We start from the raw sequence: 14,455 nt of genomic DNA on the forward strand, positions 1-14,455 counted from the left end.
CCCTCGACTTTCTTATTCATTTCTTTACTTTTCTCCCTCTCTCTCACTTCTCTCACTATACTTTTTCATCTCTTCTCTCTTTTTTTTCAACTCATAATCTCTTTTTCTTTCTCTACTTTTCTCTGTCTTCTTCTTTTTCTCTGTCTTCTTTCTCTTTCTTCATTTTTCCTCTTCATCTTTCTCCTCTCTTTTATCTAACTTTCTCCTCACACTCTCTTTCTCTATATCTCTCTTCTCTCTTTTTTCATCTCTCTTCCTTTTTATCTTATTCTTTTCTTCAGTGCTTCATACTCAGCATCGTTGTTGGAAGCAGAGAAAGCAAGGCGAAATGACTGCTCCAAGATTTCACCTGTTAGCGAGGTTAGGCGTACGCCTGCTCCTGAGCCCATCTTTGATGAAGCGCCGTCTACGTGAAGTGACCATATCTCGGGTGGAGGGGTGTCAGCTTCGAGTTCGGGAGAGAGTTCGACGAGAAAATTTGTGAGAACTTGTGACTTTGCGCAGGTGCGGTATTTGTACTCGATGTCGTACTCGCTCAATTCTACTGCCCACTTCGCCAGGTGACTTGATTGACTTGGGCTGTGAAGGATTGTGCGCAGAGGCTGATTCGTCAAGACTTCAACAGTGTGTGACTGGAAGTATGGGCAGAGCTTGCGAGCTGCAGAAGCTACTACGATGCAATGCTTCAACTTTGCAATTGTAGACAAACCCATCGTCTACAATGTCATTCTGAGAACACCGTGGCTTCACAAGATGCGCGCCGTTGCTTCAACTTACCACCAGTGTGTCAAGTTTCCAAACACATACGGTATCTACACGCTGCGCGGAGATCCTCTGATGGCAAAGACTTGTTTCATCATAGAGAAAAAGATGCAGAATGCAAGGGCATTCGTAATTGCTGAATCATCTCCATCGCGAGACCCACACACACGTCCTCCAAAAGAATCTGTAATCCAAGTAAACATCGATTTGTCCGATCCCAAGCGCTGCGTCAGAATAGGCGCTGAGCTACCAATGGCTTTGAGAGACGAGCTCGTTCAGTTTTTTCGTAAAAACGCAACCACATTCGCTTGGACGATAGATCATATGACCGGAATCGATCCCAGTATTACTAGCCACGAGCTCAATGTAGATCCAACTTACAAGCCCGTCAAGCAAAAGCGTTGAAAGCTCGGTGCAGAACGCACAACCGCGGTAAATGACGAGGTACGAAAATTATTTGATGCGGGTTAAATCACTAAAGTTCGCTATCCAGATTGGCTGAGCAACCCGGTCGTAGTTAAGAAGAAGAATGGTACGTGGAGAGTGTGCGTCGACTTCACAGACCTCAACAAAGCATGTCCGAAAGACAGTCTTCCTCTTCCGCGCATTGATCAGCTCGTCGAGGCCAGAACTGGAAACGAACTGCTATCTTTCATGGATGTGTTCTCGGGCTACAATCAAATAATGATTCACAAAGATGACCGTGAGAAGACCGCATTCATTACCGAACAAGGCACTTTCTGTTTCAGAGTCATGCCGTTTGGATTGAAAAACGCTGGAGCAACATATCAGCGACTGGTGAACCGGATGTTCGCAAGTCAACTTGAAAGAACAATGAAAGTGTACATTGATGATATGCTTGTCATATCAGCTCAGGCCGCAGATCATTTTGCACACCTAAAGCAATGTTTCGAGATACTCAACAAGTACAACATGAAACTGAACCCGGCGAAATGCACATTTGGCGTTACTTTCGGCGAATTCTTGGGATACCTCGTTACGAAACGCGGTATAGAAACAAATCTGAAGCAGATCTCGGCAATCATCAACCTCCCATCTCCAAGAAACACACGCGAAGTACAGCGACTTACTGGGCGCATTGCCTCACTGAATCGCTTCATCTCTCGCTCAACGGACAAGTGCTTGCCATTTTACTAGCTCCTTCGCGGAAATAAACGTTTTGAGTGGGATGAGAAGTGCGAACTGGCATTCAAGCAACTCGAGGACTACCTATCATCTCCGCTAGTCCTAGCCAAACCTGAGCAAGGAGAAACTTTGTATCTCTACATCGCCATCTCTTGTTCAACTGTAAGTGGCGTACATGTCAGAGAAGATCGAGGAGAGCAACATCCCATCTTCTACGTGAGCAAGACTCTCGATGGTGTCGAACTCTGATATCCGACTCTTGAGAAGTTCGCATACGCAGTCGTAGTCTCGATTTTTCTCTTTCTCTTTTCTTCTCACACTTCTTTCTCTATCCTCTATTTCTCCTTTCTCTTCAATCTTTTTGATCACTTTTCTCTTCTCTCTCTTTTTCTTATCGCTTCTCTTTCCTCTTCACTTCCTCTTTATCTTCTTCCTTCTCTTCTTTCTCCTTCTTCTCTCTTTTCTGTCTTCTTTTCTTCTCGTTCTTCAACTTCTTTCTCACACACTTTCTTTCTCTCTTTTCTTCTTTTTCTCTTTCTCTCTCTTTCATTCTCTCATTCTCTTCTCTCACTCTCTTCTCTTCTCTTATTCCATTTCTCTCTTTCTCTTTTTCTATTTTCTCTCTTCATTTTCTCTTTCTCTTCTCTCTACTCTTTTTTCTCTTCTCATTTTCTTCATTTATCCTTCTTCTTTTTTTTCCTCTTCACTCAAATTCTCTTTCCTTCTATCTTCTTTTCTCATTCATTCTCTCTCACATTCCACTCTTTTCCTTTCTCTTATTATCACTCATTCTTTCTTCTCTTATTCTCCTCATCAATATGCTTTTCACTATCTTCTTATTCTCTTTCTTTCCATTTTCCTTACTCCTCTCTTCATCATCTCATCTTTCACATCATTCCTTACTTACTCACATTTCTTCCTTTCACACTACACTTTATCTCAATTTTTCTTCTACTTATCTTTTCTCTTTTCCACACTTTAACATTCTTTCTCTTCTTATCTCCATTTATCTTTCTCTTCTTTCACACTATTACATCTCTCTCTCTTTTTCTTTTCTCTACTTCTCTTCTTCCCTTCTCTTCTTTTTTCTTGTTCTCTTTTTTCTCTCTTCTCACTCTCAATCTATTCTTCTCTCTTTCATCTCTTTCTTCTTTTCTCTACTCTTTTCTCTTCTTCTCTTTCTCTTCTCATTTCTTTTTCTTATCCACTCCACCTTACATCTCACTCTCACTCGCTCTCTACCTTTCCTCCTCTTCATCTCTCTCTTCATCTCTCTCTTCTTCTCTCTCTCTATATCTCTTTCTCTTCATTCTCTTCATCTTCTTTTCTACTTACTTTAATATTCTTCACTTAACTTACTCTTCCTCTATTTCTCACCTTCCTTCTTCCTCTACTTTTCTTCCAACGTTTTTCCAATTCTCTTTTTCTTCTTTCACCTACCTTTCTTTTCTTCTTCTACTCTCTACTCTTATCCCTTTATCTTCTTCTTCCTTCCTTTCCTTTTTTCTCACTTCCTCTTCTCTATTTTCTCCCTTTTTTCTCTCTCCTTCTTTCTTACTACTCGTTTTACTCTTTACTTCTTTCATTTTTCATCTCATCTCTCTACTCTATCTACACGCCTCTTCTTCTTTCTCCCTCTTCTTTCATCTTTTTTCTTCTTCTGCTCTTTCTCTTTACACTTTCTTTTCTTATCTCTTCTCTTCTTCTTTGTTCTCTTTCTTCTCTTTTCTTTCTTGTCTTCTCTTCTCTCTATCTCGCTCTTTATTTCTCCTCCTCCATGCACCTTGCTTTTCTACTTCACTCTCTCTATCACCTTTTTCTTTCTCCTCACTACTCATATCCTTTTCTTATTCTTCTTTTCAATCATCTTTTCTTTTCTTAACACTCACTCTTTTTTGCTCTCTTTTCTTTACTTTTCTTTTTTTTTTTCTTTTCTTCTTCATCTCCCCTTCTCCTATCTCCTTTTTTTTTCTTATCTTCTATTTCTTCTCATTCTTTATCATCTTCTGCTCACCTTCTTCTCACACTCATCTTTTCATACTCAATTCTCCATCATCTCTTTTCTATTATATCAGATCCCTTCTTTACTCTTCCTCCTCTTCTCCTCTTATCTCTTCTTCTTTTTCTTTTTCTCTCTCTTTCTCCACCTTTTATTCCATTTCTCCCACACATTCTCTCTCCTTTTTCTTCCATCTTCTCTTCTCTTTTTCATATCTCTCTTCATTTCATCTCTCTTTTTTTTACCTCTCTCTTTTTTCTCTTTTATTTTCTCTATATTTCTTCTCTTATTCTCTGATTTTAGTTTCTTCTTTTTCTCTCCTTCTCTCTCTTCTTTATCTCACCCCTCGACTTTCTTATTCATTTCTTTACTTTTCTCCCTCTCTCTCACTTCTCTCACTATACTTTTTCATCTCTTCTCTCTTTTTTTTCAACTCATAATCTCTTTTTCTTTCTCTACTTTTCTCTGTCTTCTTCTTTCTCTCTGTCTTCTTTCTCTTTCTTTATTTTTCCTCTTCATCTTTCTCCCTCTTCTCATTTCTTTCTACTCTTTTTTCTCCTCTCTTTTATCTAACTTTCTCCTCACACTCTCTTTCTCTATATCTCTCTTCTCTCTTTCTTCATCTCTCGTCCTTTTTATCTTATTCTTTTCTTTAGTGCTTCATACTCAGCGTCGTTGTTAGAAGCAGAGAAAGCAAGGCGGAATGACTGCTCCAAGATTTCACCTGTTGGCGAGGTTAGGCGTACGCCTGCTCCTGAGCCCATCTTTGATGAAGCGCCGTCTACGTGAAGTGACCATATCTTGGGTGGAGGGGTGTCAGCTTTAAGTTCGGGAGAGAGTTCGACGAGAAAATCTGTGAGAACTTGTGACTTTGCGCAGGTGCGGTTTTTGTACTCGATGTCGTACTCGCTCATTTCTACTGCCCACTTCGCCAAGCGACCTGATTGACTTGGGCTGTGAAGGATTGTGCACAGAGGCTGATTCATCAAGACTTCAACAGTGTGTGACTGGAAGTATGGGCGGAGCTTGCAAGCTGCATAAGCTGCTACGATGCAATGCTTCAACTTCGCAATTGTGGACAAACCCATCATCTACAATGTCATTCTGGGAACACCGTGGCTTCACAAGATGTGCGCCATTGTTTCAACTTACCACCAGTGTGTCAAGTTTCCAAACGCATACGGTATCTACACGCTGCGCGGAGATCCTCTGATGGCAAGGACTTGTTTCATCATAGAGAAAAAGATGCGGAATGCAAGGGCATTCGTAATTGCTGAATCATCTCCATCGCAAGACCCACACACACCTCCTCCAAAAGAATCTGTAATCCAAGTAAATATCGATTTGTCCGATCCCAAGCGCTGCGTCGGAATAGGCGCTGAGCTACCAATGGCTTTGAGAGACGAGCTCGTTCAGTTTTTGCGTAAAAACACAACCACATTCGCTTGGACGATAGATCATATGACCAGAATCAGTCCCTGTATTACTAGCCACGAGCTCAACGTAGATCCAACTTACAAGCGCATCAAGCAAAAGCGTCGAAAGCTCGGTACAGAACGCACAACCGCGGTAAATGACGAGGTACGAAAATTATTTGATACGGGTTCAATCACTAAAGTTCGCTATCCAGATTGGCTGAGCAACCCGGTCGTAGTTAAGAAGAAGAACGGTATGTGGAGAGTGTGCGTCGACTTCACAGACCAAAAGTGGGCGTCGACTTCACAGACCATAACCAAAACCAAAGAAAAGGCATAATAAGATGCAAGTCTTCTTAATACTAGAATCTATCCAAAACTTTATTCATCATCTGATCTGAATCTGATCATCACACTGTGTCTTAACGGGATTGATACTCTTTGATAAGAGAGTCCAACTTCTCTATATTTCTTTTGGTCTCCTTCCTATTATCCATCATTCGCTGAAACAAGAATCCATAATCCATATAATTAGTTCAATTTGCAATTTTTAATTCTTACAAAATCTAGTTCAAAATTCGGTCTGGAGTTATTACCTCTTCAAGTTCAATATCTCCATCTACAAGACTAGGCAATATGAGAGCAGCTGTGAAAAAAAAAAAAGACAAGCAAAAGTGGGTGTTATAAGTTATAACTTAAAATTCAATCTCAAAAAATTTGATTGAAAAGTTCAATCCTCTCCACCACATACCAGTTTTGAATCCACCATATCCACAAGAAAGTGCAAACGCTGCATAAGCAGTTGCCTTCACCGCCACAGTAGGTTGTCACAATTGAAACCACAATTATATATATATCATAAGGAAGGAAAGGGCGGAAAAACGGCTTTTACATATCTGGACAACTCCAATATCACCGTTAGACCAATCTGATGTGGAATCCACGTGTACATCAAACGACGTTGTTTTAATCGTTCGTTCGACTAAAAATCAAAAATAATGTAACATGCTAGGCTCGAACAAGTAACATCTATCATGAAAATTTTCTTCTCTGTAACAACTCGGATACCGTATCTTTTGTTGTTTAATGAACAAATATTTAATATATCCACTCTTTACTCTCTCTTTCTCTAAAATCAATCAAAAGCTTCTTTGTTTCCTCCAATAATTTCGATCTGGCTAAAATTAGATCGGAATATATATATATTTATCCACCCGATTTGTACAAAAATTAATTCGAGATCTGCTGTGATGTTTAGGTAGACCAAAACCCAATAACTAAATCGATCAATTGAGTAAAAACCCTAATTTTGTGATTTGTGATTTACAGCTTTTGAAGATGGGAGATGAAACAGTTGAGATTACGTTATAGAGTGCGTTGAACCTCTTATCTTCTCACTAACCATAACGAAATCCAAAACAAGTGCAGAGAAGATCTTCCACATGGTAGACATTTACCAAGTGGAACGTAGCAGACGTCAATGTAATGACCCTCACCAAGAGTAGAAATCTCAAAATAAAAGATCGAGGAAATGAACCGGAAAAGACCTAAGGAAGAGGAGGAAGGAAAATAAAGAAGAATGACCCAAGGAAGTCTGAGGAAATATTTGTGAGTCGGAGGATAACCAAACCAAGGCAGGAGTACCGGATGCACGGTCGAGGCCCTAAAATTCGTCGAGAGTGTCGAGAAAATTGGTCGAAGAAATTTGTCGAGAAGGTCGAGAAAACTCGTTGAGGGAATCTGTCGAGAAGACCCGAGAGAATTATCGAGGCTCGTGGAAGTTGCCGAGTACTCGAGAAAATTGTCGAGGCTCGAGGAAGTTGCCAAGTACCCGAGAGAATTGTCGAGGCTCGAGGAAGTTGCCGAGTACTCGAGAAAATTGTCGAGTACCCGAGGAAATTGTCGAGAGCCCGAGGAATTGTCGAGGCGTCCGAGACGCGATGACCCAAAGTTGCGGAGACGTATTGCCGAGACGCCCGAGACGTGTTGTCCAAGCCGTCCGAGGCATACCGGCCGAGTTACCTCAGAGTCTGCCGAGTGTTGCCGAGCAGAACGTCCGAACGATCAAAAGAATGATCTGAATGAGACGAGAAATTGCCAGAGGGAATGTTGAAGGTGCCAGCCGAAGGATCGAGTATCTTGGGAAAAATTATTCTTTTCTCAAAATTTCGACCAATGAAAATTGAGAAAAGTGGGAGATTAAATTAATCAAGGAAGGAGTTAGTGGAAGAATTAAAAATTCAAGGAGATTAAGGGAGATAGTGGAGTATTAGCTTAATCAAAGGTGATTAAGGGAAGATGGCGAAATTCTATTGGCCAAAGATTAACACAATTAAGTGTTAATCAACATGCACTAATAAGAGAGTTTTACATGCACTAATAGAAAGATTGATGGCAAGCAGCTATTGGGGGGTGAGAGTCACGCCTCACATGCAGCCAAAGAGGTCACCACTTGTCAAAGAGCACTAAGGAGAAGAAGAGAAAATTGAAGCATATAAATACAAGGTTTTGATTTCATTTTTGGTGTTTAGCTCAAAACACTCAAAAACACTTTAACTTTTCTCTCAAAGTCGAGAGAGAGAAAAGAGAGATTTTCGAGAGAGAAATCAAGAGAGTTGTCGAGTTTGATCGAGAGGGAGATCAAGAACGATCGAGAGAGAGATCGGAGGAGAAACGCTTGTATCAAGGAGCGGTGTTGCGGTGATCAAAGCGTCCGATAAAAGGAATTGTCGCGACTGAAAGGAGTTGAGTTTCAAGCTGTTCACAATCGAAGTTGCCGAGAAATAAACGGTTAACGGTCGAAGAAAAGTGAATCAAGACGCGGTTGTTAAGGAGTTTGGTTGCGGATCGAAGCGGTCGAAGAAGCGGGAAGCTGATCGACGCGAAGACAGTCTGATCGAGTGGTGCAGTGAAATCCGGGTAATCATCATCGACGCGTAAAGGTGAGTCTGTGGTAAGCATGTAGAGTCGTTGCATGTGGTTGTGGTTAAAGTTTGTTGCATGCATGCGAGAATGAGTTAATTTGCATGGTGAATAAGGGGGATTCACTTGATATGTGGTTAAAGAAGAAAGTGGGTGAAGTATGAAGTAAAACTCTTAAAATTTGGTTTAAGAGTTGCATGCATGATTGAACCTAGAGGGTTTTGAAAGTGATAAGTCTTGCTTAAAAATCGGGTTCATGCCTGACTTAGCGAGTGAAGTATTATGCATTTTAAGGCATAATATTGGTTGAAGTTGGTCGCATGCATAATTTGAACTTAAGGGATTTGAGTGGTTAAAGTGGTTGGACTTGCATGCATAATTTGGTCTTAAGAGACTTAAATGATTAAGTGGTTAGCTTACATGCATGAATTGGACTTAAGGGATTTAAGTGGTTAAAGCAACTAGACCTACATGCGTAAAATGGACGTAAGGATTTGAGTGGTTTGAGTATAAACGGTTGCATGCATATAGAACTTGTTGCATTGATTTGCTTAAGTTGATTATATTGGTTGCATGCATGAAGAATAATCTTAAGTTGCATGGTTTATATTCCTGCTTCTTGTTGATTATTGCATGTTATTTTTCTCGCGTGATATCATGCTAAGGTGCTTGAATTATCATTGCTTGAATGGTGGTTATGTGTTGTGTTGTAGCTTAGCCTCTTGAATGTGTTTCTCGAGTCTTAGCTAAGAGTAGTGTCGATTTTCTGTTCCAATTGTGAATGTCACGCGTGAGTTCCCGACGACCACTCACGCAGGAACACTGTCACGGCTGGCTAGCTACCAGCGTGACCGCTACATGACCATGTGGCTTAAGTGTGGGCTCGTGCTGGTGACCTTTGTAGTCTCGGCATGGAGAAGGAGTTGGAACGGAACAGACTATTGAAAGGGCCTTAGGTGTAAAGAGTCTAGAGTATTCAAGTGTCCCTTGTTTATGTCTAGTCGTCTTTGCATGTTGTTGTGTGATGTCTAAGAGTCTTGTGCTAGACGTCTTAGTAAGTTGTGTGTGGGAGATAAGAGTCTAAGGCTCAAGTGGTTACTTGTTCCCTTAGGTCGTTTTTCTCTTATGGTGGCGAGTTGGAATCGTACGAGATAGATCGTGGTGATCTAATTGTAGGCTGAATGCTTCCGCTACGGCTTTTGTTGCGTTGCTTTGATGTATTTGCTAGCTTTCTTTGGTTGCCGGGGTAGTCGGCTTGGGGAGAGTAGTATCCTGTTTAGGATAGAAGGGGTACCCAGACTCACTGAGTAATCCTAGATTACTCATGACTCTTTGTTTTGGTCTTGCAGGGAAGCATAAGTGAGTCTAGACCCGGAGCAAATGTTAGGGTACCGGATAGGATTTTCTTGTGTTTCTTGTAAAACCCTATATTTTCTTAAACGAATAAGTGTAAAGTTTTCCGACTATTTATATATATTACTTTGATGATTTATTTTCGATGAAATATTTTGTTAAAGTAATATATTCGGTTTTCAGGAAAGCATGGCAAGTTGCAAACGATACTCGGCTTTGTCCGGGCTAACACAACGCGCCAGGCCGCGAGGGTTGAAAAGCCTAAGTAACCTCGGCTGCGAGTGGGATTGTGCTAGGGAGGACTGGTCGGGAAGTCTGCAGCTTCCGTCCCTCGGCCGGACCACCTCGGCGCAATTCCGCAAGTGGCGTCCCGTGGCTATCCGATGGCCTTCGTGGTCCTAGGACGGTTTGGGGGCGTTACAGTCAAACCTTTAACAAACGCTCTCAAATCATCGGTAATACCAAAGCTAACAAGCTCAGATTTAGAGATCAAAGAGCCACCACCAGATCCTGCAATCTTGAAGCTCTTTCTGGACTCGACTAAAATCTATTATCTTTTTGATATCTCTCCTCCGATTGAAATCTCCCAAAGAAAAGAGAGAGAGAGAGGAAGCCCTAACAAATCCAACAGTCCATTCTTTTCTTGCAGAATCAGAGTAAAAGAGGATTTGACAAAAATCAAACAAACATCGATTCTTAAAAACAAAAACAGGGATACAAGAGCAAGAGCATAAGATCTCAAGTTTTTCTTTCCCACCAAATTTAATTATAAATGGCATAAACCGTAATAAAACACACAACCCTGGTTTAGAAGTAATAATCAAACTTTTCTGTATTATTTGAGTAAGTCGAAAATCTAAACGTGTTATTCTAGTAATAAACCTACTTTTATGTAATATTCTAGGTAATAAACCTTTTTTTCCAGTTTGGAATAGGTAAGAGATTAATATGTTGACCCAAACAAAAATGTAAGATTAATATATGTGTCTTCTTTTTCTAATACTGTATTTTAAATTTTATTGTAGTGTATTTAGATTGTTTTATTTAATTTATATTTTCATCTCTGATTTGAGATTCATATATTACCTTGCTTATAATTTTCTATTATTTCTTTAATTATGTCAAATTAATTTTCTTCTAATTTTTCAACCTTGATTGGTTGGTCATAGACCTTTTTTTATGCAAACATAATTGTTACCATTCATTCAATCCCAAAGGAAGATAAAGAGTAGAACCCCATCAACCTAATGGTTGGATAAAATAGGCTAATCAAACACAAGCTTACAACAAACATAGATTGATAGATAGGAAAAAATCAACTGTTTTTGATAGATCCATAGGAGCTCGAAGATAGAGGCTACATCATAATGTGTCAAAGACACTTCCACAAATACAACACTTCCACAAATACATTAAGAAATATAACATTAGTTACTATCAAAAGATTTTGTGACGTTGGAAAAGGGCTTTTAGTTTTATTGGTTACCGGAGCATGCCACTTTGAGATAGCTAAAAGACGTAAACATGTTCTCTCCACACATAAGTAAGGCAGAGCCAAGGTTCTCTTCATGGTGGAAGAGGTTGGACGCCTGCAAGGTTATCTCCCCAAGGGAGGTAGGTGGAGCCACGGTTCCCTTCATGGTGGAAGAGGTTGGACACAAGGTTCTCTCCATAAGGGAGGAGGGCGGAGCCGAGGTTCTCTCTATGGTTGGTCATACACTATTGTGTGATACATCATTGATTAGTATACTATGTAATATACTTTTTATTTGAGAAGTTTCTTGAACTGATAATTTTAGTGATTAAACAAACTATGCAAAAGTGAAAATAAATAGACGTATAATAGTTGACTTAATGTGTTTATATAGATATTTTCCTATGTGGTGGTAAAGAATATATTTGTAACATAAAATATATTTAGATGTAAAAAAATACACCTAATGGTTGGATAAAATAGACTAATCATACACAAGCTTACAACAAACATAGATAGATAGATTGGAAAACTATAAACTATTTTTGATAGATCCATAGGAGCTCGGAGACAGAGGCTACGTACATCATGATGTGTCAAAGACACTTCCATGAATACATTAGGAAATTTAACATTAGTTACAATCAAAAGATTTTGTGAAATTGGAAAAAGGCTTTTAGTTTCATTAGTTGTCGGAGCATGCCACATTGAGATAGCTAAAAGACGTAAACATGTTCTCTCCACACATGAGGAGGGAAAAGCCAAAATTATCTCGATGGTGGAGGAGATCGGACGCATGTAAGGCTATCTTCCCAAAAGAGGAAGGCAGAGCCAAGGTTATCTTCATGGTGGAAGAGGTTGGACACATGATTCTCTCCATAAGCGAGGAGGGCGGACCCAAGGTTCTCTCCATGGTTGGTCATACACTATTGTGATGATACATCATTGATTAGTATACTATGTAATATATTCTTTATTCGAAAAGTTTCTTGAACCAATAATTTTAGTTATTAAGAAACTATGCAAAAGCTAAAATAAAGAGACATATAATAGTTGACGTAATGTGTTTATATAGATATTTTTCTAGGTAGTGATGAAGAATATATTTGTAACATACAATATACTTAGGTGTAAAGAAATATACTTTTTAATGGTAACAGAAATCAAACATTTGTAAATGGATATAAATCAGTGTATTATAACAAAAAATATTTTTTTATAAATAACGTACAAAAATTTTTAATAAATTTTTGTTAAATTTAATCTTATTTACAAAAGTTTAAAACCCGCACATCAGGCGGATCCTTATCTAGTTTTATATAATAATAGCGCGTGACGATCATCTCACTTTTTTTTTAACAACAAAAGATCAGCTCATGTGAGCCAATGTAGTAGAAAATTATCTACAAACAAAACATGATGTGAAGACGTACGCCCTTTGCGTGCGAGAGAATCCGCCTAAACATTAGCAGTACGAGGAACTAGAATCAAAGAGAAAGAAGAAAACTCCTCCCTGTCAATATTGATGTCGTTTAAGTATGTCGAGAAGGCTGGACAGTCAAGAGGGGAAGACACCATCTTCACCAAGTCTGAACAAAAAAACCACGTCCCGGAAATCATGCACCACATAGCCTAGATGAGTGCTTCAACTTCAGCATGTAACGAAGAAAGACTACGACAGAAATTAGAGGCTCCCTGAGAAGGCGTTGATCCCTGAGAAGAAATACAATACCATCCTGCACCTGCAAAAAGTATCAGTTTCTTTCCAAGATCCATCAACAAAACACCGATAGACAGAATAAACCGCTGGGTGGGAAGAAATACTCCCTTGGACCCTAGTAGGCGAACCAGAAAGGCCAGAGCTCTGCTCCTCGGCCTCAACCTCCCTCTGAGTCTGCTGCCAGGTCGTCGCCTCCCCAACCGCCACCCGAACAACCTCATCATGTCGTTCATCCAGATTTTTGAAAATCCGAGCGTTCCTTGCTTTCCAAATATACCACATAAGCCAAGGGAAAGCCCGTACCTGAGATCCAAGATTCTTTGGGCCCAGAAAATGATCCATATTAGCAAACACTGACTCCGTTGGAAAATAATTTGGACCCATCAGAACCTGTGCTAACGCCCATACTTGACGCATCGGAGGACACACAAAAATAGTATGATTAGTAGTCTCTTCATTAGCCCCACATCTCGCACACCCGACATCACAAATTTACCCGTCTTCGTAAATTGGCCAAAATCAAAATGCAACCGGACAAAACTTGTCACATAAAATGCTTAAGTTTTGGTGGACAAGGAATTTGCCAAACCCCTACAAAGAGAGAAGTAATCTCTGGACCGGATCCAAAAGCCTGGAAGGTTCTTGGGAGGATCATTCGTACCGTGTCATATCCTGACTTCTAATTTTAAAAGTATTTTAATTCCATTTTTTTCCATCATGCTTTGCATTGAATTCTTTTTCTTTTTTATATAAAATAAGATTTTTAAAAATTTGAACGTTATGAAATTTTATTTTAGCTAAGATGTTAAATATATATACATGTATATATATTAGAGTTATATTATATTAAATATCAGTCTTATATATCAAATTCTAAATACTTATATATATACACACTTCCAAATATTGTTTAAATATCCCCTTTTACATTTCAAAACACTTTGCCTTCTTAGAAATCCATGGATTGGATCTCTTTTTGGGGTGATAATATAATGTGCACTTAAGTGACATAAAAAGTTGTTTAGATTTAAAACAACATGGCTCAATTAAGCAGTGAATCGGCATAAATTGTTTATCGATGACACGTGAATGCTAAATTGAGCAATTTTGAAAAGATACCTTTCTCAAAAATTCTCAAACTATTTTGAAAACTTTAATCAGAGTATAGTAATATGAGGATTTGGAAGAGAGATTATGTATTTGGTTATTAATTTAATTAATTTAGTTAACTTGAAAGATTATTTACTTTATCTGAAATCTCAACATAAAAAACAAAACATTACTCAATCAAATGCGTAATAAAGATAGGTTGAGTGAGGAGATCAAACAATAATATACACAAAAGAAAAATATCAAAATTTTATCGGATTATGAATCTGAATTGAACGTGAGATATCATTCAATTATACTATTAAACAACAAAGTCTTCGTCACTGCGGTTTTGGCTTTTTAAGATGGAGATGCATCATTGGTAGTTACATTAGCACACTTCTTTGATTTTTTTTTTTTTGTCAACCAAACATTAAATAATTAAAATAAAACTCCTCGATTGGTTATCCAAACTGGAGGAAAAGTGTTTACAAAAAACGACTCAGAAATTAAATCTGTAGAAGAATGAGCTAAGCTGAGTAGGAAACACAGAACAGAAAAGCATCCGAGATTGG

This window comes from Camelina sativa, chromosome 15, assembly GCF_000633955.1.
Source record: "Camelina sativa cultivar DH55 chromosome 15, Cs, whole genome shotgun sequence".
NCBI classification, from domain to species: Eukaryota; Viridiplantae; Streptophyta; class Magnoliopsida; order Brassicales; family Brassicaceae; genus Camelina; species Camelina sativa.